Here is a 25,514-nt window from a genome sequence, read left to right as displayed (position 1 = left end):
GGCATTTATTGCTCTTTATAAATTGGCAACCACCTGGTGAGCTTTCCACAAAGAAGAAAATGTTGTGCCCACAGCAGATACTCATTCCCCCCCACCTAATTTCTAAAAGTACAAATGCTTATGCACAATGACTTGACTTGCTTCCCATGGCACAATGAGAGGCCAGGCAGTGCTGGGAAACTGCCATTCCTCACAGGCTGTTGTAAACAGTGCAAGCTAGCAGGTATTGTAGATTAGTCCAGGGGCTACAAGCACTAAAGCAAGCTGAGACAAGAAGCTGTATTTAGTAATCAAGACATCTGTATGCCTTTTGAATTGTGTATTTGTTTTCCCATTTGGTCTCTCTGTTTGTACTAAAGTCTTGCCTTATCTCAGTTGTACCGAGTCTGACTTTGTTTGTATATTTTTGTGCTAACAGCTTTTTAAAAGGGCACAGGATCTCAGGCCTTAGTGCTGGAATGAAATACCACTGCTATCTGAAGCCTGGACCAGAGGGTAGTGTGAGAAGTTTTTAAGACTGCTCAATCCATCCAGTCTCCTGCCTAAGAGAGCTACCGAATATAATTTCAGGCCATTTCTAGAGCTAGCAGGAGCCCATAGCTTTTTGGAGGGCAACTCATTCCATTACGGAACTGCCCTTGGAATAAGAAACTTTATCCTTCCAGTGTGTTGAAATTTGCTGCTCTTTTATTTTCATCTGTGATATCGAGGCTTCTAAACCATAGCAATAAACAGAAAATCTAAATGACAGATCTTCAAATATTTGATGTTATTGTATCTCCCTTAAATATTCTAGTTTAAAACAACTAATACATGGTTTCCAGATCTCTTAGCAACCCAGATGTGACATCTGCAAATGCTTCCTAGGTTTTCCATTCCCTTTGGCATTTCTGATCCCCAGAATGGGACAGGCAGGCATGGAAGATCTTTGACTTATGAATGGCCTGCTGTACAAGTCCGCTTGTGAATGAGAGGCTAGTCAGAGTCTGCTTTCTCATAAATCCCTGAAGTGGCTCGGCTGAGGGCACAGGAAAGCCTTGAGGCAAGCCTGTTTTTTAACATCTGAACCTACTGCCACAGTTGCGCATTTCTCTCTAGCCACTGACTACCCTGTCTTCAAAAGTGCTCCAAAATTGACGACAACTCTTTTCTGGGTCAAAATTTCCAATCCTTCAATGGAGCTAGTCTAAGGAAAGGAAAAGCAATTTGACTCCGTTTGTACATATATGTATCAATGACCCTTACTGACCATTCCAGAGGTGCTGGTGCTTTAATAAAAATGTGTTTGCTATTCCACTGTCTCGAGTTGAGAAAATTTAAAACTGTAAAACAAAACGATATTTTTCAAAAGGTATAGTTGGGGGCTGAGCACAGTGGCACACACCTGTAATTCCAGCATTTTGGGAGGCCGAGGTGGGTGGATCACCTGAGGTCAAGAGTTCGAGACCAGCCTGGCCAATATGAGTGTGGTGATGTGCACCTGTAATCCCAGCTACTTGGAGGATGAGGCATGAAAATCGTTTGAATCTGGGAGGCAGAGGTTGCAGTGAACCAACGTTGTGCCACTGTACTCCAGCCTGCGCGACAGAGCAAGACTCTGTCCTGAAAAATTTTTTTAAAAAGGTATAGTTGGTATGAGCTGCTAATCTTTTTGACCTGGACCACTACTCTATTAGCCTGATAAGCATTTGAAGACTTCGCTTTTAAAGCCATTTTTGTTTTTTGGCCATTCACACCTTGCTTTTCCCTAAATGGACTTCAAAGTCCACAGATGCTCAGTTTTTGAAAAAGTACACAACTTATACATAAACACATGCTTATAGTAAATAATTCTGTAACATTTGTAGAATGGAATGAAAAACAGTTCAAAAGGCTGTATCCAATTACACTTTCACCAAGATTATGAGCCTATTCAATTTCCCATAAACATAAGACTGTTTAATTTTTGTCGACACCATAGGCCAAAATAAAAATCATTCTTTTAGTATTCAGTTTCCTTATTATTAGTGAAGTTTGGCATTATTTTAAAAATGTGATGATTGGCTTTTCCTTTCTCTTCTAAGTGAGTGATTATTTTCCTATTGGCCTACGTAGTTATTAAGAACCTTTTATATATTCTAAACAGAAATCTCCTATCTGTTATATGTATTGCAAATAAAGTTGCATACAGTTATTTTAAATGATTTAATAAACACTAGCAAAATTTTTATCACTTATCACTGATTAAATAATACCACCAAAGTTTACAAATTAACTTATTTCATTAATAGATATATGGACTACACAAGGTTTTGCTTTGTGATACTGAGGAAATGAATGTTCTCCCAACCATGTTTATTTAATCAGTAAATCAGGTGATTTAGCTTTTAATTTTCAGTCTAATAGCAGAGTTGTCAAGCACAAAGTTTCCTTTCTCACGGTGTAAAAACACATAAAATGCAATGTTATTGTTAAATGCAATATTTTTGTTCAAAAGTAACTGAGCAATTTTGTTAAAAATTGCTCAAATTTAGCCTCAAACACTTTTCAAATATATATGCATATAAAGATAATATATGGAAAACAGAGACTCATTTTTGAAATAATATAGATGGTAATCAAATATAATTTGATTATTTATATCCATACAAAAACTAAACAGCAATACTGAACATAATTGGGACAAATCTAAAAGTATATATTGGTTTTAACGTGAATTTTGACTTTTACTCCAGAATTGTTTAATTTTCTTACTTTGAAGACAGAATTCCACTTTGGTCTATTTAGCAATGATGCTGATACCTATTCTCCAATTTTACCATAGAGAAATTTCAAGTGTTGTACAGTCTTCTTTATCTCATTTCCTTTAAACCAGCTACTGAGACAAATTTATAGTTATTTCAATTTTTGTCAACAGAAAAGTGAGGTTTGCTCAGTTTTTACCAAAGCAAATGAGCTTTATACTCAAAGTCAAAATGAGTAAGTACATTAATTCTACCCTAGAAATTCTTTTATTTTCAATTTAAACATTTCCTGGCATGTGACAAAAAAGTTACAACCTTGAGTTCTGCTGGATCATATTAAAATGAATTCCTCATTAAAGCACAATAACTGGCACAGAGCATCTGCCCCATAAATGTTTACTGAGTAAGAGACTGACTTAGACAAACAGATGATGACAACTAATTTGAATCACATAAAACAAGTATATCAAAGTGGACATATGACAAGTGTTCATTCTTCTTTTGTGGGCCTGAGAAACTACAGAGAAGAGTTACTTTTTTACTATGTTAGCTTAGCACACTGCAGGACTCAAGTCAACTCATAGTTGACAAAAACAAAAGTAATCTCTTCTGTAAGGTGAAGAAAATACCTCTCTAAAGAGAGGAGAGAGGGAGAAGACAAAATGGTTCCTGTTTGTTTAAAAAGGAAAAGGTTGAGGGAGATACTGGCTTCAACTGGGCTTCAAGCAACTTTGAAAACAGAAATTGTCTAAAAGTTTACAGGGTTCCCTCCACCCCCACCTTTAATTTTGCATCTTCCTTAGGATTTTACTTTTTTTTTTACAGCTGAATTTGTCAAAATGGAAAAGAGATGATTACTAAGCGTGGCAGTTCCAAAGAGCGATGGCTCAGGATAAAGAAGGCAAGGTCCAATCCTGTCTCTGCCCTTGCTCACTTACACAAGCTACCCCACTCACTGCACTGCAAAATGAGGGTGATAACCACAACAATATCATTAGGGCTGTAGTGAGAATTAAAAGGGATAATAAAGGAATGTTCTTAACATAGTGCCTGGGGTATAAGCCCCATGAATACACAATGATAACATATAATCTTTCATTTGTCTAATATTAACCGTAATTGTATAATATATAGGAAAGGGGGCTAAAAAATAAACAAAAATTACGAAGAGAAAAGTAATATTTGTATAGGTTCCTGAAAGAAATCAATGCAAAATGTTGAATAAAAATAGACTTTGTAAGCAAAAATAAAAGGTGAAAAATAATTTAAATCTGAAATATGTTATAAGTCACTTGCCTTTTTATACGAATGTGTCATTTCAGAAACTTGTTTAAATCACAAAGGTGGTCTTCATTCTTATTGCAGAGTCGTGATGAGACAAAGCCTTGATCTTAATGTGCCAGTTAGTCATTTTGAGAACTTAAATGTAAAAGAATCTACTTTGGATAGCCACTGTTAAATTTAATGAATAAAAAGTGTTTTTTTTTGTTTTTTTTTTTTAAATAAAGACCTAAATGTTATATTCAGCCCGAAGAAGTCAGGTGCAGTTTATTCCCGGGAATTAGGAGCACTCCTATTATTACACTAAAATATTTACCAATCTTACATCTGGTAGATGATACCATTCATACCATCGAAATACACACATTAGTAACACTGTGAATCACAATTTTAATTTTAATTTCAAACACTTGTTTGCCTACTTTTATTGTAGATTGGCCTAATTTCTTTTTCGTCCATGTCCTACAATAATAATAATTTGCTTCAGTTATTTCTAATCTTCTAATATGCCTCCAGAATTTCAAATTCCTCTGTGATTAATTGTGGGAATCACAGTACTTTCTTGGCCCTGATGGTATATAGGAAGAGAGAGAGTGAAAATTACTACTGTAGTTACCAAGAATGTTCCTGTTTGCCAAAAGTAAAATTAAGGTCTTTGGGAATTACATTTTGGGCCAGGCACAGTGGCTCACGCATGTAATCCCAGCACTTTGGGAGGCCAAAGTGGGAAGACTACTTAAGGCCAAGAGTTGGAAATCAGCCCAGATAGCACAATGAGGCCATGTGTCTCTACAAAAAAAAAAAAAAAGAAAAAAATATATATATTTTTTAAATTAGCCGTGTGTGGTGGCACTGCCAATGGTCCCAGCTACTTGGGGCACTGGGGCAGGACAACTGATCGAGCCCAGTAGTAGTTCAAGACTGCAGTAAGCTATCATCATATCACTGCACTCCAGCCTGTGCAGCAGAGCAAGACCCTGTCTCTTAAAAAAAGAAGAAATAAAAGAAAAAAGAACTTCATCTTAAAATCTAGAACCATCATCAATATTACAAACCTTGTAGTTTGGGTCATCAGTTGTATTGTCTGGCTACACTTTATGCTTACCCCCTCCCCTGCCAATAATCATTCCTGTAAGAAACAGAGGAGGGCTAGGCACAGTGGCTTACATCTGTAATCCTAGCACTTTGGGAGGCCGAGGTGAGAGCATCATTTGAGGCCAGGGCAACATAGTGAGACACCATCTCTACAAAAAATTTAAAAATTAGCCAGGCATGGTGGTGCCCACCCATGGTCCCAGCTACTTGGGAGGCTGAGGTGGGACGATTGCTTGAACCCAGGAGGTCAAGTCTGCAGTGAGCTGTGATCCTGCCACTGTACTCATGCCTGGGCAACAGAGTGTGACCCTGTCTCAAGAAACAGAGGGGGACAACAGATAAAAAGGCTGAACTAGTCAGTCCTCAGTTTAGAATTGGTAAGACTTATAAGAGTGGGAGTTTTTTGTTACAGCATTAATTGTTCTTTAAGAAATCCTTATGTAAAAATAAAACAGGAAAAACTGAAGTTAAAGAGTGAGACTGTCAGTCAAAGTAATAACCCATAATATACAAAAGGATGACAAACTGCTCCTTAATCCAACCTGGCTTGAATGAACCATCCTTTCAAACGTATACCTCCCTTGTCTCATTTGACTGAACTATCAAACAATCATTTAGTCCAGTGTCAGTAAACTGGAACCCTTGGTCCAAACACAGCTAGAAGCCTGTTTTTGTAAATAAAGTTTTATTGAAATATGTATGCATCCATTCACTTACACGTCTACTTGTGGGTTACATTGGCAGTCAGGTAGCTGAGACAGGGACAGTACGGACTGCAAAGCCTAAAATATTTACTGTCTAGTCTTTTATAAAGAAAGTATTCCAGCCCCTATGCATTAGTCAGGGTTCTCCACAGAAAAAGACTTCATAGGATGTGTGTGTATGTGTATGTATATACTGTATTAGAATTGATTTAGTCTAGAATGATTTAAATTCAACCTTGATTAAAAGTAGGGGATCATCTCAACTATTATTCTAGTCCTATATTTTTATCAATTGATTTTTTAAAAATTGGTTTTGGTGATTATTATTACATAAAGTGTTACTGTCCTAAATAGTATCTATTGAGACGCAGCAGCCCAGTAAACTGATGGTAACTTAATTCTAGTTAAACTTTTAGTCATAAATACATCCAAAATTCAAGCTTTCAGATACCAAGCTACACCTTCATAATAGACAAAAAATGTACTCCCGCATTTAAATTATCAAAGAACAGTTATGTGTTTCTAAAACAATGTGATTTGGGGGTATTTTATTGCAAATGTATATTGCTGTAATTTTTAAATTTATTTTCTTAATCTGAATTTTATTTTTCTTGTCTTTAAATTCAATCTCTCTCCTTTGGAGGAATAATTTACTTTTATTGCTCATACATAGTAACTTTTCAATATAAAACTACTGTGCAGTTTCCAGACTCATTCTCATACAGGTATACTCTAGCCTCATTACCTGATAATAAAGAATATCAAACCCAAACACACAAACACACACACACACATACACACCCCAAAACAGACACTTGGTTCTAATGAATGAATCTTAGAGATAATTTTATAGCCAAGCCCTATTTTTTTTTCTGTTTATCTTTAATTCATTTGCCGAGAAACACTGACTATACCATGCTTACACTGATGAGAACAAAATGGTAAATAAAACTCTATCTCTGTGCTGAAGCTTATCGTTTATAATATCATTTTATTTAGAAGTAAAAACTAACTGAAAAATCAAGGATGTATTTATAAAAACATTTTCAGTTAATCCACAGAAATAGCTCACATTCGAAAGATTAAAACAAACATACTTTATGCTTTAATATCTTTATGATATGCCTTAACATCTCCTGTCTCAACAAAATCTGTCCCTTGACTTCATGTCTCTAGCTGCCATTCCACTTTCTGGCCTTTGCACAGGAAAATTTAACAATCATTTAAAATCACTGTCCCTACCCCCAACCTCCTTTTACCTCCTCTTCCTACTCCAATTGGTCTAATTCCCCAACATTCCACTGCAATCGCCCATGTCAAGGTCACCGACACCCTCCCTAAGCTAATTTTCTGTACTCAAATTACTCTAATAGAATTAATTATGCTCTTCTTTTGGAAATAGTCTGCCAAATTGACAGCGAATTCTTTGACAAAATTGGCTGGGGGAAGCCCTTGAAGCAGAATCCTTTTTTGTCCTTTTAGCTACTTTCCAACAAGCTCTGGTTCATTTTTAGTGCATTAGAGGTCAAAATTGACATTGCTGCCAGATCTTAATGACACGTAAGAAAAAATGTTATTCACATTAACATGTTCAGTTTAATTGCAACTATATCTTTTTCTTCCTAATACATTTTTTTAAAACTTACTTTCTTTACAACCTAAATACTTATCTTTTAAAAAGTATTTATCAAACTTTTTTTCTTTGCAGTCCTCATATGTCGTGACTTTATTGATTACTCAAAGTGCCTGCCTTTCTCTCCAGTCTCACCTCACACCTCTTTCCTCTTGTACATGATGCTTCTGTCACTCTGGGCTTTCTTACATCTCAAACAAGCTAGCATTGTGTAGCTCCCTGGATCCTCTACACTGGCAGTGAACTGGGCAGTCAGAGCCCTGGACTCTAGCCCAATCCTCCCAATATGTGAGATCTTGATCACGACACTCAGAGGACTGGTGCTTTAATTTTATTGTTTAAACGAAAATTTGCACTTTATCTTGAAGGTTTCTCTGACTATAAAATTATCTTAAATCCTACCCTGCTGTATTGTGGGAGAAAAAAATCTTTAACTTTTAAATTTACTGATAAATCTAAGACATTTATCAGTAAATTAGCAGGAACTGTTTTCTCAAGGACAGGTAAGTAGCTTCAGAGTAGAAGCAAAGGTTAAGGATAAGGCTTCAATGATGCAAAACTTGAATCCCAAACATACTGTTTGCAGTTTGTACTTTCTCAGTTAACATAAAAGCCCGTCCTGATATTCCTAACAGTCTAACCACAATCGGGAAGCAAGGCAATCGACTTCCTCATTGACTCCTCACACAGTTCCTTGAAAACTTATTTTGCATTAAGAAAACTATGATCTCATTTATAAGTGCAATTCAATGATATCATCTCACTAAAACCCTCCCAAGGCTTTGCACTCCATTTACAGTAAAATAAAGTCCAATCTCCTTACTTTACCCTCAGTGGTCAAGCAGGATCTGGCTCTTCCTCCTTCTCCTCCAAGACCACTTCTGGTCACTAGTTCCTTTGGCTAAGCTGCAGCCATACTGAGCTCCTGACTGTTTCTAAAACACAGCAAACCTTAGTGTCTATGGCCAGTCTGAAAAGCTCCACACCCAACTCCACTGCCACTAATCTCACTCTTTATCATTCTTTAGGCTGCAGTTTAAATGCCAGCTTTTCCTGTCTGGTTAGACCCTGCAATCACAATGGCAATACATTATTTCTCTCTTAGCATCTCACATAACCTGTATTTTCATTTGTTTGTTTCTTTTCCATGACCCTCACTAAGGTTTGAATCCTGTCTGATGTTTTACCTTAAGCAAGTTATCTAGACTCTCTGAACATTACCTCAATGTTTATCTCACTGAGCTCTTTTGAGAATTAAACTAGAAGGTAAAAGCACCTAGAATAGAATTTGGTGCATTATTAAGAGCTGCTCATCAAACACGGAGGATAAATTCATCATTAAACTGTGACATGTTAAGAGTAGGAGTTTCCTAAAGTTTAGTGCCAACAGTTTATTAACAATCTAGGGAAAGAAGTACACAGCGAATATTTAGCATGTAGTAATGCTAAAATTTCTGCAGCGTGAAATGCCAAGTTGTTAGGAATAAACTGCTGGAAGACCTTTTAAATGCGAATAAGCAGAAAAATGCAGGTGAATTACAATCTGGGCAAATTAGTAGAATGAGAAAAAATGAAACCAGGAAATTTTTAAACTTTTGCCCTACCTCTCCCAGCACTACTTTCCTGTCAACCCTACCCACACTTGGAATCCACTATGCCTGGTCCAGATTCTGATGGAGCCTGCCATGCGTTGGCCATGTGCCAACGCCCTATGGAGTTCGATGATTTCCCCAGCCTCTATCTCAGAATACATATCAAAGGAACTGTACTGAGCTAAACTATGTGGTAGCCATTATCAAAGAACCATGGAAAATGGCCCAGAAGAAAAGCAAAATGTGGCTGGGCATGGTGGCTCACATCTGTAATAACAGCACTTTGGGAGGCTAAGGCAGTGGGATTGCTTGAGTGCAGCAGTTTGAGACCAGCCTGGGCAAAAGGGTGAAACCCTGCCTCTTCCAAAACAAAAAAAAAACAAACAAAACCCTGTAATTAGCTGGGTGTAGTGGTGCATGCCTGTGGTCCCAGCTACTCAGGGGGCTGAGGTAGAAGAATCCCTTGAGCCCAGGAGGCGGAGGTTGCAGTATGCTGAGATAGTGCCACTGCACTCCAGCCTGGGCAACAGACCTAGACCATGTCTCAAAAGAAATAAATAAAATAACAGCACAATACCAAAATAAAAATGAGTAATACTAAGCAAATCACATAAACCAAGATATGGGAAGTCTCTTAAGGGTAGCTTATGGTCCAAAAGATTTGTTTTCTGTGGTTTGGCCTCTAGATCAGCCATCAAAAGCTTCTGCATAACAGTATTAACAATATTACAAAAACTAGTGACTGTGTTAAGGGAAGCCTACTGGGTTTGCAACATCCAAACACGCCTCCCTTCCAGCACAGCAGGACTGAAGCTGCCCTGATTTTCTCCCCTAACCTGCTGGGCTATAAGAGCAGGTGTTCATTCCATTCCAAGTCTTCAGCAATAACACCTGTATTTGCTACAGCTGTCATAACAAAGTGTCACAGACTGTGCCTTAAACAGAAATCTATGTTCTCACATTTCTGGACTCCAGAAGACAGAGAGCAAGCTGTCGGCAGGGTTGGTTTCTTCCTAGGTCTCTATCCTCTGCTTGAAATGACACCTTTTCTCTGTATCTTCACATCATTTTCCTTCGGTGCCTCTCTGTATCCAGATTTCTTCTTTTAAGGATGGCAATTCATGTTGGATAAGGGCTTACTCTGATGATCTCGTTTTAACTTAATTATTTCTTTAAGGCCCTTTCTCCAAATAAATTCTGAAGTCCTGGAGTTCAGGACTTTAACCTATGAATTTTGGAGAGACACAATACAGCTTGCAGAATCCTCCAAAATGAGACTGAAGCTTTACAGGAGGAGCATTTGTTTAACGCTCTCTATGCCAAATTTCTGCTCAATTCCTTTATTTATTTATTTATTTATTTATTTATTTATTTATTTTTTGAGATGGAATCTTGCTCTGTCACCAGGCTGGAGTGCAGTGGTGCAGTCTCGGCTCACTGCAACCTCCACCTCCTGGGTTCAAGCGATTCTTCCGCCTCAGCCTCCCAACTAGCTGGGACCACAGGTGCATGCCACCATGCCCTGCTAATTTATAATTTTAATTTGTTTGTTTCTTTTTGTAGAGATGGGGTCTCCCGATGTTGTCTAGACTGTTCTTCAACTCCTGGGCTCAAGTGATTCCCCCTCCTCAGCCTCCCAAAGTGCTGGGATGACAGGTATGAGCCAACAAAACCCGCCTTGTGCTTAATTTGTTGAATGTTTATCTCATTTAAACTTTACAACAATCTGTGGGGTTGGTATTATCATTTCAAATGCTGAGAAAACAGTCTCACAGAGGTATGGTAACTTCTAACGTCATTCAAGTCATCATAGGATCTACATATAGTTCTGTGTGGCCCAAAAACTCTTGATTCCATGTGACCTCCCAGGATCGATGACATTGGATGCATCCTGGCCACTGGCCTGCTCTGTCCTGGGCAGCCATTCCCTTCCCTGGTTGCTCCAAGTTCTTGGTCTGTCTGTGTTTGATACTCTTGCCACTCCCTGCGACTTCTGATCTGGGTCACTCTAGACAGTAGGGCTTAAAATGTCCTCTTCTTGTCGCCTTTGCTCCATCGACCAACTTAAAACCTCTGCAAACAGATAATTTTACAAACTTTTGGATTAAAAAAAATTTTAAATATTTGGCCATACTTCAGGGCAGTACCTGAATCCAGACTTTCCTACCCATCCCATTTCAAGAATTTGGGGAGGAGCAGGGCTCTAGGTTACTAGAGCAAGAGTAAAAAGGTGATACTAGAAAGAGTAAGAGATGAGATAGGGATTTCCTTACTTCCATCCTCAGCAGAAGAGAGGAAGAAAGATAATTACTCAGGTTTGGACGACACGGGCACACTTCTAAGATACAGTCTTCACATCAGACACTGACATTAAGAGGGACAGAATATGGATCTGTCCTGGATGGTAACTCTTAGTTCTTATATTTATGAAAGTCTCCAGGTTATAAGTGTTCCTCTCCCCATCCACTCAGCAACATCATTTCTTTATTATTATAATTTATTGCGATAAGATGATGTGAGATCTACTCTATTAAACGATTGTAAGTGCATAATACAGTACTGCTGAGTACAGGCACAAGGATGTGGAACAGAGCTCTACAACTTATTTATCTAACATAACTGAAACTTCATACCTACTGACTACACCTCCCCCCATCTCCTTCTCCCTCCAGCCTCTGGCAACCACCAAATGTTCTCTCTGTTTCTTTTAGTTTGACTACTTTAGATACCTCATACAAGTGGAGGAATGCCATATCTGTCCTTCTGTGACTGGCTTGTCTCATTTAGCCCAGTGTCTTCCAGGTTCCTCCATGTTGTCATATGTGGTGGAATTCAACATCATTTTTTAGCAATTTGATGACCAAATCATTGCTCTAAATAGCTAAGCAGCTCTACTCTACAGAAACAGATGGTGTAAAATCTAACTTATCTAATTGAAAGCTGGGAAAACATTCACTGAATGTTTGTATTTAAATCATTAGAAATGTGTGGGTCTTTCAATTTATCAGTTCTGAAAAAGGAATAAACACATCCCCTCATGACAATGGCCCTGAAAAACTCACTGTCACTTTCATCTTGGCAAAGGGAAGGACAATTTTTGAATCACTGACTGCACTAAGCAATGTAGATAAATATGGAAATCTGATCTCAGGGCTGGTCCCTTGATCTTAGCGTCCTCATTTCAAAGCTTACTCAATGGAATCCTATAATCTCTGTCTCAAATTAAAATAGAAGAGACTCCCAGTGCCAGCCAGTTGTGCAGATTTCAGCACAGGTATTAAATTTACTTCTCCTTTAGACAGAGTTGTATGGGTCCTTCCTTTTCTACACATGGCTACAACTCAGCTCCAAGTTCTTACAATCATATAATCTTTTCTACTCCGACATCCTTCCTTTCCAATTCCAGATGCCCTCCTTGAGAGCAGAGAGGCCATGACTGACTGCTTAGAACCATGTAAGTCTATGACGGTACTACACCCTCAAAAAAGATCTGCCTGCTTTCCACATAATGATTGTTCATGAGCAAGGGGAACATCAACTAGGGATTGATATCCGGAAACACTTCCCTTACCAGTCAGAACCAAAATTTTAGAGTTGGAAGTGCCTCAATGATTATTTTGCCCAATACTACCCAACCTTCTTATATACATGTGGACAAATTTATTTATTGGTAGCATGCAAAAAGTCTCACATGTATATTGGTTATTTCACCATTAAAAAATATACAATCAAGTAGAAACAATTTTTGTAGATTTTTTATTAAACATAGATAAGTTTCTTATTATCTGATACACTCAGAATTATCATAGGGGACAATGTTGAGAGTTCCTTATTTTTCATGACCAAACGTTGGCTATTTGATTTATTAAGCAGAAAAATCAATGCTGCTTCTTTGCATCTCCAAGGAAACATGCAACGTTTTAACCATCTCGCAGGGTTAGCAGCTATGTGTTGAGTACTGTATGACCAGAGTACATGCACACATAACACGTTTAAAAATTAAACCAATTATTTCTAGGTTCATAAAATTATTTGACACTTATGAGTACTTTACAACTCTCCAGAGAAAGAAACTATGTAAGGATGAAATTCCAACCTTTGTGTTTATGATGCTCATTGGAATAAAATTTACAGTGGCACACTTGAAGAGATGAATTCAAAGATTTAAACCAACACTAGCACCAGCAGTAATTGCTGCATGATAGCAGTGGGTCACAGTATCTATTAAAACACTCAGGAGTATCCAGCTATTCCGTAGTTCACCCTTTAGTATTGGATCACTGAGAAGCACTATTTTCTTCTGTAACCTCACTGTCATATATTCATAAAGTAAACATAAATAACCTTTCTTTGATCCCAGCTGGAATTATCCAAGTCCTTTCTCTTTTTACTTGCAGCAAATCATACTCTCGCCCAACACTGTATTCACCTATAGCACTAGCCCAATCTCTCTGACAGCAATTGCTGAAACAGTATGTATATTCAGTCACAGCCAAAACAAATTTGACATTGTCATTTTCTGGCCACCCACAACTGACAGAGTTCCACGACTACTGCTTAAAGACACAACACTTTGTAATAATGTAATATACAACTACCACCTGTTTACACACTAGATGTATTCATTAATGTAAGTGAGAAGTTCTAAAAAAAATTACACAAGGAACTGAAGAATATAGTCATCAATATTTGGAATGAGTCTCTTCCTTTGCTCAATGTGTAAACTGCGTGTAAACTGCATCTCATGTTTTCTGCCTGTATCTCTCTCCTAATGTATGGATTTATGCCTTCTCTTACTTAAATCATTTCACTTACTCTGGATCTGTAGGCAATACAAAATCCTGGGTCTTAATTTATAAATCACATTCTATCCCTGTGCTGTGGAACAGAATTAACACCATGGATTACCAACGCATTCACATCATATTTCCCCCTCCTCTTCACCAGCTCCTGTTTATCAGTTTTCGTGCCATTTGCACTTGCTACTATGTTCTTTCAAGATTAAATTTCCATCTGTCATTTATGTGCTCTGGACTCTGGTTACTCAAAAACTGTTGTTAAATTCCTATGTACAATAAGCTAGAGGAGTTTTCTGCCCTGGGCACGCCTGATGACCAGCAGTCTCATGAGGAAGACACTACCCAGTAATGAGGGATACCACATGGGCAAAATGGGACTCTTCACAATCCCCTGCTCCCCTGCACATCACCTTTTCTGCTGAACCATGAAATGGCAAGATGGAAAAAAAAAGCTGCAGCGACATTGATACATCTCATGGATGCCTCTAGAGACCTTCAAATTTAGACATGTTTACAAGGGCATATATAGGCTTCTCCGGAATGACACTTCCATCAAAAATCACCTGCTGCAGAAAAGCAGGATGGTGGCCTCAAAAAATTAAACACAGAATTACCATACGCTGACCAATTTTGCTCCTAGGTATCTATCAAAAGGATTTAAAGCAGGGACCCAAACAGGTCTTTGTATATATTGTTCATAGCAGCTATTCACAATAGCCAAAAAGGCAGAAACAACTCAAACCTCTATTAATGAATAAACAAAATCTGATATATACATACAATGAAACATTATTCAGCCTTTGAAAAAATGAAATTCTGACACATGCAACAACACAAGTGAACTCTGAAGATATTATATAAGTGAAATAAACTAGACTCAAAAGGACAAACATTGTATGATTCCACTCATACGAGATACCCGGAACGGTAGGACTCATCAAGGCAGAAAGTCAAATGGTGGCTGCCAGGGGATGGGGGAGGGAAGAATAAGGGTTAGTGTTAATGGCACACTGATGCAGTTTGGGAAGATGACAATGTTGGAAAATGGATGGTGGTGACGATCGCACAGCATTTGGAATGTACTTAGTGCCACTAATACGTATACTTAAAGATGGTTAGCATAAAAATTTTTTATGTTATTGATATTTTACCACAATAAAAACTAAAAAATCATCTGCTCTAGAGCTTATTCTCCAAACACAAATTAAGTTAAAAATCAACATTAGCTAAAGTTTTGTTACCTCTGGTCATTCCCATGCTGAAAAGTTTTCATTGCTGTTTAGTATTTCAAAGAAGTAACCCCAGAAGTGATAAGCAGAGAAAACAAAGCTTTGTCGAGCTGTGCATGCCTAGCTAGGCATTTCCGCATGCTAAGTGGCTCATTCATGAGTCTCCCCAGATTCTTGGTGCTTGAGATTCAAAAAATGTCAAGCCAAAATTCCAGCCTTCCTTGACCTTTTACAGTCAATAGGAAATGAAACTGAATGTAAAATCCTAGTACTCCAAGGGTCTTGGATACTACCTTGATACATGTATCTATCTCAGATTTATAGCCTTAAGTCAGTGTTAAGTTATATTCAGTATACTTTAAGAAGGCTGGGACAAAAAAAAAAAAGGAAAACTGAAACATTTTAGAAGGTTTTTTAATATCTAAAAAGGGTAAGAATTTTAGCACATTAAGGGCAGAGGTGGGGGTTAATTATCTGAAAACTACTAAAATGGACGACAGTATCTCTAGGCAATGCTGTTGGAGTGTTTCCTGCAAATGCATTTCAGTTATTTTTCTGTGATGATTTTATAAGAATACTGGGGCAAAAATTTTACATTCTAAATTGTTCTCATTATTTTTATTATAGATTATGAGGATATTATATTACACACATAATTTTATCATCTAAATTCTCATTACAGTTGATAACATTTTAACATCCACAAAGAAAAAAAGGCTTTTTATTGTTATATGTGAAATCATAAAAATATTACAAGTTTCTTTATAAACATCTGGATGATAGAATAGTAAAAAGCCAAAAATAGATCATTCTCTCATGTAGGAGTCAATGTTCTTTGTTGCTTGAAATGTCCACCCTGCACAGAAGGTTCAAACTGAACAAGTCCAGCTGGCACTCATTCTTTGATTCATCCAAGAAACATATGTCCCAAATGTTACTCTGTCAACCTCTGTGTTAGGCATCGGGGCTGTAATGGTACATACACCAGACATGGTTACTGCTCATGAAATTTTCTGTAGATTATTTTCAGATAATAAGAAAGTGAAGCTTGCCTAACAGACTATAGCCTTTTTAATTTGAATTGAATTAATTCAGATATCCCAGCAACTCATATACTGGTATATAAGATGCTTTTTCATAACCTTGTAAGTTACATTCAAAGTCATAAGAGTCAGTAATAAGTTCAAAACAAGAGTTCAATGTGCACATTGCTAAATTCTCAGTCCTCACCCACTTGACAGGCCAGTACGTGTGTCAATGTTGATTCCTCCCTCTCCTTGATACCCTTTCCTCCCCAGGCTTCAGGACACCACACTTCCTTAGTTTTACTCCCCTTCACTGGGCGCTCCTTCTCAATCTTCTTTGCTGGTTCCTACTCATCTCCTGAACTCTCAGTGTTGGTCATCTTTGATCCATTTCTCTGGTCATTTACATTCTCACATCTGAAGGAACAAGTGTATCCAGTGCCAGTCTTTAAATCTACTTATATGCTGAAGACTCCCAAATTTATTCCCACATTCTATGCTCCTCTCCCAAATGCCAACTGCTTACTCAGCATCTCTATTTCAATGACAGCACATCCACTCCGGATCTAAGGCCACCCTCCATACCACCTAACTGATGGCTTCTGCATCTCAATTGACCATCTTTTCAGTTGTCTGGGCCAAAAACACTGGAATCATTTTTGACTTCTTTCTTTCTTTCACAACTCACACCTGTCTGTCAGGAAGTTCTGCTGTCGCTACTGTAAAATATGTCCAGAATCTGACCACCCCTCACCGTTTCCAACGCCCACACCATGGTTTGACACACCATCATTGCTCACCTGGATTGAGGCAGTAGCCTAGGTCCACAGCGGCCAGAAAGATCTTTTTAAATCTAAGTCGCAGCACATAAGTTGTGCACTCAGCACCTTGCAGTGGATTCTCACATCACTCCAAGTTAAGCCAAAGTCCTCACAGTGGCCTACAAGCCCTCCATGATGTACGCTTTCTCCCCAAATTTCTGACCTGTCACCTACTTCTTTCCCTTGTTCACTACACTTCAGCCAAAATGACCTCCTTGTCCTTCCTAAAACATGCTGGGGCTGACCCCTGCCTCCAAGCTTGTAAATGAAAGTCCCTTGGCCTGAGATACATTTCTCCACAATACCAGCGTGGTTAGATCTTTCAGCTCCTTCAGGTCTCCGCTTAAATTTCATGAGTCCTTTTCCTTTTACAGCCATTGTATTTAAAATTAAAACCTTCCTTTGGCATTCTCAGTCCTTCCTGCCCTACACATTTTGCTTTGGGTCATGACACTGATGATCCTCTAACAAATTATATAATTTACTTATTTTTTTTAATTCATTCTCCTTCCCCTAATAAGAAATGTAACATCCAAGACCTGTCAATAGATATTTTTTGAATGAATAAATTAAAAGCATGCCCAATGAATTATGGCTGGTTAACATGCATTCAGTTCTTGGATTTTGCAATCATTTGTTAAAAGGCAAGTTTATGGGAGGCTACAGCAAATCACTACGCATCCCGCTCCTTTGACTGGCATACAGTTATTTGTTCTACATATCTTAATTTTCAGTAGGTACTAGTCCTGAAATAAGTTGCATTTCATTAAAATATGCTCTAATTTAGACCTTGCTTAAGTCAAAATGGTCCCTGCCCTGTATCTTTTCCCACTAACTGACCTCTCTGTAGATGCCCTCGCTAATCACTAGTCATAGTTAAGTACATAAATCCCTGACTGCCTTTATTCCTAAAACAGGTCACATGGAGTTGCCCGTTTAGTAGTAAACTTGATCACAATTTAGCCCCTGCAATTTCGAGCCAGCTTATGACTTTCCGTTGGAGACTCATAATTGAAATCTTTTCCATGCTCTGCAAATGGCCTCAGGTGTTTCTCATTACAGCCCCAGCTCAGCTGTTCTGGAGTGGGCTGTCTTTCCCACTAAAGTACTTCCAATATGCTACATACATTACAAACACAATTCCAAATCACACCATTCCTCACATCCCTACAAATCTGGTGAAAAGCCATACTTAGGTTCAGCTACCGACCCCTTTGAGAGGACCCATGGGATCCAAACGGATGAGGGACACAGTTCAGCCTGAATTTTAAGTCACCCTACTCCATACATACCCTTTAAATAATAGGAAAATCCACTCACATAATGCAGTAAACACAGACACAGAATTTAATTTTATCTGTACATAAGAAAACAGGCAATCGTGATAAAGCCATTCTGGTTTCCCAAGTTTCACTGAATAATAACCAAATACAATTCTTGAAACTACGTGAACTTATTTCTATAAGGATTATATCTTTTATAAGATGATCATGGAGATAGACAACTACCTTGAAACTATTCTACTCTTTGGATGTTTGGTTTTAAAAGAATTAGAGAAAAAGGGTTTTGTTTTTTTTTTTAATTGTTTAGCATGTATTTTGCTAATGAACTCCTCTGCACGGTTCTGATCCTCTGGGGCGGCAATGCTCGTGAATAAAAGGCCTAATTAATTTAAGTATGGCAGGAATGCTTAATTGTACACTTCACATGAGGAGAAACTTCAGGATACCAAAAGAAATACTGGCAAAGAAATAAAACCCAGCCATCTATAAAAGCACTTACTCATTTGCATTTTTAAAATGTAATCCAATCAATAACATATCTAAAATGAACTACCATTAAGTATGCATTTCAGCGTGACTGCTGAGACGACAAATGCAGCATATATATCTCCAAAATAAAAATGGATTTTGTAACACTTCAGGCACTAATATTTATAACTAAATTTAAAAGTCATAGCCAGATAAAAAGTCAAATTAGGAAAAATGCTACATAAATGATAAAATGTGACATTATCACTGTGAAAGGCAAATTCTCAAGCGATCGCATCTGGTTTCTTTACAGCTATCCTATTCTGAAGAAATCAGAGCATCTACCTCCTCCCCAGTGCCCCCTACTCCCACCCCCTGTGCTGATAATTTCACTCTTCTCACTTTTGGCATTTGATTGAAACAATAATTAAGAAAATTATAATAAAATTCCCTTAAAGAAATTAGGAAAAAATTTTCAACAATTTTCTAATGGACTACTAAAAACTTCATTCAATTATTGTATGCTTTCATTATAAATTATCTGTAATATTTCTAAATGGTAATATATAATAACAGAATTCCACATCATATTAAATCTGTCTTTCTAATGATCTTCGGAATATTGTTTTTCCAACAGACAGCATTAAGAATCTATACCATATTCTAATCTGTCATTTTGCAAGTTAGACAAGATAGAATATCTACACTCATCACGAACAGTGCTGGGATCCCTGGGGACCCATGAATCTACCATTTCCTGGAGAAGAGAGGGCTGGGAGATGTGATACAACTGTCAAAACGCAGTACTATAAATCAGCAGCATAAATTATGAAATGTTAGTATGGTTCTATTTTTTCTGAGAAGGAAAATCACAAATTCTCCATCAAGATAAAAAATAAAAACAAATGAAAAAAAATAGATGAGGACCATCTCATGGTGAATCCCTTGCCCCCATATACACTCATATATACTCATCTCTGGGATAAATTTGTCTTCCCCCCCCCCCCCCACTAACACAGTTCTCCCCATGGTAACGAAAAAAAATCAAACACCTGAGTTAGCTGGACCATGTAGTCTGGGATGTGGACAAAACTACCTCAGCCCTGCCAGCTGGACACTGCCCAGGCTGGAACACTGGACCTGCTGTTATCAAGCTGGGGGAGCAGAGGTGGTTCCAGCGCTCTGTGGTGATTGGCTGCCAGGGCTGCCACTCTTTCCAAAGGCCATTCCTCAGGTGTAATGTCAGCTCTACTTCACCCACCTGCCCCTGGTTTCTGTCCATTTCTAAGCTAGGCTCTCCAGACTTCCCATGGATTCAGTGAGTTGCATTCATGAAGTTCCCTGCCCAGTTTCACCCCCCACGTACTGGCCCTGAGCCGAGAGCAGAGTAAAAGTGGCCCAAGCATTGGGTAAGAAGTAAGGGAGCTAAAACAGCTTCCTAGTTTACAGCAGAGGCAAACAGTACTGCTTATAATTTTACTGTGAGACTACATCAACCACTAAATACATGTGGTAAGATTTGTAACAGGACTTAAAATTCATTTCTCCTTACATGCTCCCCCAAAGCTCTTTCTACCTGCTTCATTGTTTATCCTTTTCCACTGGCCCAGCAGCCAATTCACATGTCTAGGACAGAGATGTTTCGCTTTCCATTTCTGCTTTCCTACCACTCTGCTGTGGACACGGCAACCGGAAAGGTGACAACCCCTCTCCTCTTGCCTAAGTCAGCTAGAAAGCTTTGGTTTTGGATTTTTTCCCAGAGGCAATTTTTTTTTTTCTTGGCTACTAGGAGAGGATCTCTATTAAGTTCTCTTCTAAATCATTTCTGTGGCGGGAAATGCCTGGCAAATAAATGTTTTTGAATGAACCCTACTCAAACCCTTAAGAAGCTGCCTTCTTTCTAACCTCATGGAAACACACCTTCTCTAGAGACAATTAATTACCTTGATTTAAGAAACCATCCCGTCAGCTTCTGTTTAATTACTGGAAACACTCCTCCAAGTATCAATTTAATGGCATGGCTGACATTCTCAGTAAGCAATTGCAAGGAAATCTTTCTACAATAAGCCTTAAACTGAGGTTTGACCCCTAGATCCTGTTCTCTCACTTATTTGCATTATACAATTGAATAAGAACTAAGTAGAAACCACGAGATTACCTCATTCAACATTTATTGTGCACCTCCACATGCTAAGACTGTGATAACTGCCTTACATGTTTCTCTTTAATAGGGTTTAATGGCAAATAGTAATGCTGCATTGTCCAGTACATCAAAAGTAAAGGAAGTCTCTGACACACTAAATGGAACCAAGAAAGCTTAAGTAGAGTCTTTTCTCTTACTCTCTTTCTTGACCTGATCATTTATGCTAAAGTAAAATGGCAGCACAGATCCAGAGTTTGGAACATACCATATTTCATACATCTGAATTCTGGATTTGAAGAAATGTTGAGCTTTTATCACTCTACTCACGTAAATTCAAATCTTTAAAATATTCAACAGTATCAAGAAAAGCCACAAAACTAATATATTTTGAATCATATTGCCAACAAGTAATATAATTCCTTTTTTTAAAAAAAATTTTGAGACAGAGTCTCATGATGTCACCCAGGCTGGAGTACAGTGGTGTGATCTCATCTCACTGCAGCCTCTGCCTCCCAGGTTCAAACAATTCTCCTCCCCCAGCCTCCCAAGTAGCTGGGACAAGCAGACACCACCACATCAAGCTAATATTTGTATTTCTTGGTAGCGATGGGGTTTCTCTATGTTGGCTAGGCTGGTCTCAAACTCCTGACCTCAAGTGATCCTCCCACCTCAGCCTCCCAAAGTGCTGAGGTTACAGGTGTGAGCCACCATGCCAGCCAAAAGTAATAACTTCTAAAGTGATTTAGTCATTAAATGTTTTGCAAGCATCACTATGGGTGTGCCTTGTATTCCACTTTAAACTATTTTAATACTTAAAACAGTTGGCAAAACCAAGTAAAGGCAAAAACTGCAATTACTTTTGCATCAACCTAATAAAACATTTGTAATCCCAAGATCTTCTGCCTGTTTTTTTTTTTAAATGCTTTATTGTCCTACATAGTTTTTAAGGTAATAAATATCAGGAATAGCAAGATATTAATAATATAAAGTGATAGTTTAAATATCAATAACAAGAATACATTTCTTTTTCTGTGTAACTCAAATTCATTTCATGGTGGAAAGCAATTGAGAACCCTAGTAGTCTCTATGTTTGAGCTTGCCGTGGCCTTGAATTAATGGTGGGTCAAAATTTCACAGAATCCAAGTAGGAGGCTTTATGTATTTTGTCCTTGGGATGTTTGTTTGCTTGTTTAAAAGTATGCCGCGTATCTCTCAAAGTGATCCCTAAGTATCATAATCACTGTGGAATATAATAGGGTGTGATCCCTGCTGAGGGATGTTTATTAATAAAGACAGCAAAACTGTGAGTAAAACCTCAAGATCCTAGTGGTCTAACTTCTAACATATTCTAAAGTTCAGCCAGCTATTGCCCAAGGGCCAAGGCTAAACACTTTTGTTAAATAAAAGCCACACCTATTTGTTAAAATATTTTCTATGGCTGCTCTCTACAAGAGCAGAGTTGAGTGGTTGGAACAGGGATCATAAGGCCAAAAATATTTACTATATAGCCCAAAACTACAAGGCCCTTTAAAACTCTGAAATTATTGTGTAAGAACTGTTGACTTATTTTCAGAGCTCTGTCGACTCTTTGTAAACAACAGCAAAGTTAAAAAGAGTTGCTAACTTCACTGGGCTAAGGAGATTTGGTGAGGGGTTTGGTGGGAAAAGGAGACATTTGGACATCTGAATTGCAGCAGCTAAAGTCAGAGCTGACACCTCTGCTAGGTAACTTGGAGAAAGAACACTGAACTTGTGGCAACTCTGGAACGTTTAACTCTTTCATTTAGAAATACAGGAGGGGTTCGCCTGGATGCCCTCTAAGCTTTTCAATCTTCATGACTGTTTAAAATGGCTTAACTAAAACCATAAGCAAACTCAGAACCATATGAGTATGCAACAGCATAAAAATGTCCCTGCCAGTGTAGTGGCTCACACCTTTAATCCCAGCACTTTGGGAGGCAGAGGCAGGCAGATCACCAGGTCAAGCAATCCAGACCATCCTGGCCATCATGGTAAAACTCCATCTCTAGTAAAAATACAAAAAAAAAAAAAAAATTAGCTGGGCATGGTGGCGTGCACATGTATCCCCAGCTACTTGGGAGGCTGAGGCAAGAGAATCGCTTGAACCCAGGAGGCAGAGGTTGCAGTGAGCTGATATTGCGCCATTGTACTCCAGCCTGGGAGACAGAGTGAGACGTCGTCTCGAAATAAATAAATAAATAAATAAACACCCCATAGCCTCTGCCTAATAAGCCGGAAAGTAATGTATTTCAGAAAAATGGGAACTGAAATGGTTACACAAGGGCATGTGGAAGTTTCTTGTACCATTGAAACTTTTCAGTAAATCTGAAATACCTAAATAAAATGGTATGAAAGAGTTAAAATAATGTAAATGTTAGTACTTAAAAGGGGAAACTTCAGTGACCGTCTTCCACAAAGTTAACACAGCAGCAGCCATAAGGGATCTGTGAAACACAGCTCAACCATGTGCCCACTAAATTGAGCATGCCTGAGGCTGCAGACCACCCTTACTCCCTATCAGAGTGCATCCTAAAGTTCCCTGTATAAATTTTACCTTTGAGTTTATCTTACTTGATGGAAATCAAGCTAATAACTAAAGAGAACAAAGACAGTTAAGACACAAAAGAAGCCAAGAGTGGAGAGGATAGGAGGGACAGGGGAGAGGGAAGAGGAGTGGTAAGGGAAGGGAAGGATGGAGGGGGAGGAACAGGAATAGAAGAGCCTAGTTAATCAACAAACTAGATAAACGTGGTCCAAATGATTAGCAGTATAACTGTCTTTTGTGATCTTTTTTTTGGCAGAAAAGGAAACTGACTTCACCAGAAATACTTGACTCTCACACAATATATGTGCATCCCATATATTTTACATACACACATATTCCAAAAAGAGAGGTTATTTTTATAAAATACAAACACTAAGCAAAAATTATGCTAACTGAAAAAGTGCCTAGAGAGCCACATACATCCACGTTGTTAAATATAGAAACTAACTGTAATGAGAATCATTATCTCCAGTTTCCAAGGATACCAGGATAAGCACTACTCCTAAACTGCAGTTCATTCAGCAAAGGGCACAGAATAATTTATATTCAGGGTCATCCCTAGCTGAGAGCAGATGTGGAAGGAGGACCAGGGCAAATCACCGTTTCTTTTATTCCATTTGTTACCTGATCCAGTTCCCAGCCCCCGATCCCCACACTCTGGTCAGCCTTGGCCAATGTCTTATGGAAGAAATTTGGAAAATCTGCTGGTAAATGGCAACTTCCAAGAGAAGAAGAATCTTCAAAAGGCAGGGCAGTCTGATATGTGATTAATGCTAGGGGTGGGGTGGGGGCTGGCATTTCCATTTGCTTTGTCTGTGAAAAGGAACGGAGGCTGGTTTTGTGTGTCAGTCACTCTAGTCGCCATCTTTCCAAGTGCCTATAAAGAAACTGTACAGTTAATTTCAACTTCCCACTCAACCAAGGCCACCCAAAACTTGCCACTCCTAAACTGCCACGGTCTCCAGAATCAAATTCAGTTTCAACTTGTTCATCCTTCTTAAAACTCTAGAAATCTACATCTTTTGTAACAATTACTTGTTGTTTCTATAGCAATAAAAATATAAAAGCTACTTTCTGAAAATCTAGGGGCTTTTGCCTCTGAAGCATTTATTTGTTTATTCCAGGCCACTTACTGTTGCTTTCAATGTGGCAGGCACTGCGCAGCAAGGCCAGGCAGACAGGCATAGTGCCAGGCAGGCAGGGAGGAGAAGTGATAGGTAAAGTATCAATAACAGACCATGCCGCCTAGGCAGTTTTAAAAGAGGCACTCTTCCTCTTAGTAAAATCATCACTTACTAAAATAATGATGTGGACTTTATGGATACTCTAGATTTGTCTTAAACTTACAGAAAGTACATATAAACAAACAATTCAGATATAACAGCAATTTTCCATTTAGTTCCTTCCCCATCACTTGTCTACCCAATATAATAGTAAGACCTGCCATGTAGCACCTCAGCTAGGCACAGACATCCTTGTAACAGGCAGAAAAGCTCTGCCTTCAAATGCTTCCTCCAAATGAACATGAGACGCTGTACCAAGCTAAGCTTCTTAGCTTAATGTGATAATACAGGAGAATAAACTGCCTGTTTTGATAATGAAGGCCTTCCAGGATGTCCCTTCTTTGCAGGTTATATTAATTGATATTACTCACCGTTTTTAAGAGGGTGAAGGAATGAAATACAACAAAGGTTCCCAACAGTTATGTAACCTATATAGTCTATCTCAATAAGGCAAGCTATTTTAATATTAACAGTTAACACAAAATTTACTACCCGTCCTTTCCTATACATTTTAGATGACTTGACGACCACATACCTAAATGCATTCTCATGATGATGCCTGTACAGCTTCGTCTTTTCCTAACAACAGATTCGAGAGGGGTTTTTTTTTTTTTTTTTTTTTTTACTATTAAGCTTGTTTCTAAATCCCTTAAAGTAATAATAGCAAAATTTAAAACTATCAAAACTATATGAAATAATAGTCTCAGTTCTCCTTAAACTTACATCAGTAATTATTCTGATATATTATTACGACTTTCTCACAAGGGGCAACATTCTGACGTGAGATGGCTTCAGACAAGATTTTATGTCTGAATCTTGAGGCTTTGAAAATTCTTAGATTTGAAGGGTCAATGTAATAGGCCACTATT

At 38.2% G+C, this 25,514-nt stretch overlaps 1 protein-coding gene across 1 annotated transcript in view; it reads right to left on the bottom strand.

Annotated features, from left to right (window-relative positions):
• ZDHHC2 (zDHHC palmitoyltransferase 2) overlaps positions 1 to 25,514 on the bottom strand; it is a 72,905-nt gene that overhangs the window by 46,201 nt on the left and 1,190 nt on the right. The window lies entirely within an intron of this gene.

The sequence above is a fragment of the Saimiri boliviensis genome, chromosome 13 (genome assembly GCF_048565385.1).
Source record: "Saimiri boliviensis isolate mSaiBol1 chromosome 13, mSaiBol1.pri, whole genome shotgun sequence".
In the NCBI taxonomy this organism is placed as follows: Eukaryota; Metazoa; Chordata; class Mammalia; order Primates; family Cebidae; genus Saimiri; species Saimiri boliviensis.
This window is presented reverse-complemented; position numbering and strand designations above follow the sequence as displayed.